Source organism: Thunnus thynnus, chromosome 10 (assembly GCF_963924715.1).
Source record: "Thunnus thynnus chromosome 10, fThuThy2.1, whole genome shotgun sequence".
Classification (NCBI taxonomy): domain Eukaryota; kingdom Metazoa; phylum Chordata; class Actinopteri; order Scombriformes; family Scombridae; genus Thunnus; species Thunnus thynnus.
The window spans coordinates 9360735-9365174 of NC_089526.1; positions in this window are offsets into that span (position 1 = coordinate 9360735).

The window sequence follows — 4440 nt, forward strand, 5'->3', positions numbered from 1 at the left end:
CACTAGATGCCACCATCATGTTGGTCTAGAATTCAGTAATATAGTAAATTGTTCTTTGTCATGTTATTATGGACCTTATACTGCATTTACACCACTGTGTTTATCTGGATCTTGGTACCTAATAATCCCAACTGTTCAGTGTTGTTGGATTAGGAGATGTCTAATGTCTAATCAATTAGATATTGGGGAGATCTAAATGAAAATTATTGGGAGTTTGTTTTCTTACTGAAAGGATACAAAAACAGGAACACTGACTGATACAAATAAACACAGTTCAACATGAGAGCTATAATAAATACCAAGTTTGTGAAACTTTGAATAAAAAGTGGTGTTGAGCTGACACTGTCTGTTAATGTCACAATTATATTCAAACACCACAAATCAGAGCTGCCTCACTTAGTCAGTTTGTTGATACAAAGAAAAAAGAAAATTAATCGGCAACTATTTTGACCATCAATTAATCATTGCAGTCATTTTTTAAGCAAATCATACCAACCATTCTCTGCTCCCAGTATCTCAAATGTGATGATTTACTGTTATTCTCTGTCATATATACAGTAAATTTGAGTATCTTAAGGTTAAGGACTGCAAATTAAAGACATCACACGGGCTCTGAGAAATTTTGAATGCAATTTTTTTCCCTATTTTAACATTTCATTGACTGAGAAAAAAATGGGTAGAACATTCGATAATGAAAATAATCATTAGTGGCAGTGACTCTCTGACACAGTCTTAGGATAAACTTATTGTTTCCACTCATGGTTTAGCTTTAGTTTGACTATTCAGATTGAATAGTCATATTAGAATACACTTTAGAAAGTGGTATACTTAGTACTACTATCGGTGTAAGACAAAAGAAATACAACATAGACAAACAATGACAAAATTATAAATGGATTGATAAAATGTATGAAGAATCTGATCAGGAGGACATCAAGATGATGAGATGGGGCCTGAGCCACACTTCTATATTACCAGTGTTTTTCCGTTAAGGTCAGGTCTCTACAAAAGCTTTCATCATTAGTCACTTGTGCAACATTAACAGGTGAGAATACATTAGCAAATCATTCATGCCAAGTCTTTCAACAGTCACAATTTAATTATAGCTATAAAATGACATGTCTTGTTTCCAGAGTTCCTACTGACGTCCTTCCTCCTGTCAATCAATACCGTGAGGTTTCTGACCGTTAAGAACAGCTACAGCAGGACCTCAGTGTGACCGACATTTGTGCTCATCTTCTTGCCACACACTGTCAGTAGTGGTTACATATTTAAATCAGTGTTGCCATATATATGTCCTCATACTCTCTCTCAATGCCAACGAAACCAGTAAAGGCAATCCTCACTGAATAAGATGTTGACATTCACATTTTGAAAGATTGTGCTTGAGGGATGTTTCGTCGACTGTTAAACATTAATGCAAGTGTTTCAGAACATCAGAAATGCCCACAAGAGACAGGAAAGTGCATGTTGCTTCTGCTTTTTGCCTCTCTGATTTCTACATTTCTCACACCAAATGAGGCAGGTAATCACAGACTTTCTGTGATTGCATTAGCGCTAAATTTGTGTCCTAACTACTCAAACCCACAAATAAAAACAAGTAAGACGTCTCTTTTTTCCCCCAAAAACTTTCTTTATTTACAACAAAGAGGTATAACAACATTTGTCATACTAAAACAGTAAAAAAAAAAAACCTTTAAGCCAGAGGAATTCAAATATAGCTTAAATAAAATGTACTTCCTTTAAAATATTGAAATTCTTCTTAGCTTTTTTGTTCTTCACATCTCCATTAAGCTACCATACTGCTTGAGTTCAACAGTAAACTGATGAAAGCAGGTTTGGAGCCGACGATCTGTGGATGTGGAATTCATCAAGAATGATCAGTAACTGTATTATACAGGTAATATTGCTTTCCATCCCACTGAACACAAAATATAAAATCACATCAAATACATCAATCTGTACATTAATACCCATTTTCCTGTTTATAAAGTTTTGCATATCGATCCAAAATAAGTTTGAATGAGCAAAGTGAAAATGTGCAAGATCCTCTCAATAATGAAAAAAACATAGGAAATATTGTTTCCCCATCTGAATTGCAAAAAATGCAGGCATTGTCTACAGTTAGCCGTAATGTTTCCAACACTTCTTTTACAGGGTAAATTTCATGTAAAATCTTGAAGGATGGCCTACTTCTTTCACTTTATTATTAATACAGTATTTATTACAAGTAATAACACACACAGAAGCGTTACTGACATCACTTTGACACCATCAGGGGTTATTTTCTCAGACTTGTAAACTGGTCTTTATGTGTGAAATCCATGGATGTATAATGGTAAAATAGGAGGAGTTTGCAGTGGCTGCCATCTTGAGAAGGTGGGAGGTTGGCGCTTATGCCTGAGTAACAATGGTTTGAATTTTAGTGTCCTAAAATATCGAAATTCTAAATGAAAGGAACAGACACATTTGAAACATGACTGTGGAGCTTTTCCCTCATGCAACAACATGTTTGGTATCATAGGAAACTAGACTGTCTCATCTTTCTAACCAGGCCAAACACATCATAATATGAGCAACACAATTGCTGAAGCCCAGAGGAAAATCAGAAGTCATTCTTAACATTTTACAGCCACACAGACAGAATTCTATATTTTGGTTGTGCCTTTACATCAAAAACAGATGTTTATACAGTCAAAAGTGCTTGAAATCAGAGCCTTGCCTTCCCTGTATCTCATTCCAGCCTGCCTTGGATTGGAGTTTGTTTTTTCAGGCGGAAATTCCAAAAAACAGCCTAGGGCTTGAGGGGTTAAAAATAACAAAATGTCTCTCCTTCACATTTGAACAGCCTAATTTTCAATATTTCATCTTTAAAGACAGTTTAACAAACTCAATTGCCCCTTGCATAAAAAATATGAGATAAAGTGTGAAATTCATTATAGGTTATGCCTACAATGGAGGCAGCAGCAGATGTTTATGGCCTACTGTTCAGCAGAATTGCATGAAACGCTAAATTTGAACAAACATCAGTAACATGTGGGCTTAAGAGCTGACTTTATTTGCATTTGGACCCTTTAAGTTTATAGCCTGTTGGTTCAATTTGTTAGAGCACCAAGTTCACTTTATTATTTCAAGCCCTGTATAATGTAGGTCAACATAGAAACTATTGCCATTTTCTCCATATACAGAATTCAGTATACTGTAGGAAAATGAAATTGCATTCCTTCAGTGCTGTGGTGTACACTATAACGATCAAACAGTTTTAAACATAAACAGATCTTTTTGATATGGATTCCTTAAATTTGTTTAGTGGAATTGTACACTAGATATGTATTAAGGGGGACTTTTTACAGTTTAAAAATAACCACGTCAGTCCTTTCTGGTAGACAAACTCGACCATGAATGTACCACTGTTTCTATATGATGTTCTGTTCTACAACTTCTTGTAACTTGCACTGTTGCCAATATATCTGTGGTATGTTAATAAAAATTTACCAGTCTAGCTCTAATCTTTCTATATTAATCATATAATAATATAATTAATGTAAAAGTATCTGGTAGAGTTGATTGACTTTACAGTAACCTTATCTGACATACTTCCTGTAATGAATATGTATGTATATTAATTTTTTTTTTATCTGCTTACATGTTGTGGAAATGTATGGCTAATTTTATCATTTATCAGTCAATTAGTGTTTATTGGATACAGAACTGCATCTTTCTGGCTTTTCTTTGCAGTTTATTTTGCTGACTTGACCTGTGTGTCTCACCCGAGATCTTACAAAAAAGAGTGCAGTCGTTAAAGCTGAAAACTGTCAGCAGAATATTCATAACACACACCCACATCAGGATTACTACACCCATCGCGGTGGTAATGAATGGCTAGTCAGGGTGTTATTTGGCCGATTGGACCATAAACTGGGGATCTTTTTTAGAAGAGAAAACAAAGGTGATTGGTAAAATCATTATTAACATTGCTGATAGTTTGCAGACCAACTTTCAAGGTCCAACTTTGACCTGCTGTATTTACAATAGTTGTGAACCCACACAGTTTTTTTGCAGAATGAGGGATTATAACCAACAACTCATGTTTGTTGGCCTGCCAGACTTCAGTGTGCTAATGTCGCCATATTACCAGATCTTAGTAATGACGTTAGTAAATAGATTGTTATCATATCTGATAGAAACGATGGCTCAAACTATTATTATTAAAGATAAGACGTAAGTCATAAAAAAAAACAGAATTGTCCTTTTATTAAATAAATTAATGTGTGAATTTGATACTTGAAAGCTGTTTAAAAGGGTAGACATGCCTCTTATCACACGTTCTGAGTGCCAAAGACCCAATCTGCTGACAGAGAGAGAGAGAGAGAGAGAGAAAGAAAGACAGTGAGAGAGAGAGAGAGAGAGAGAGAGAGAGAGAGAGAGAGAGAGAGTGGA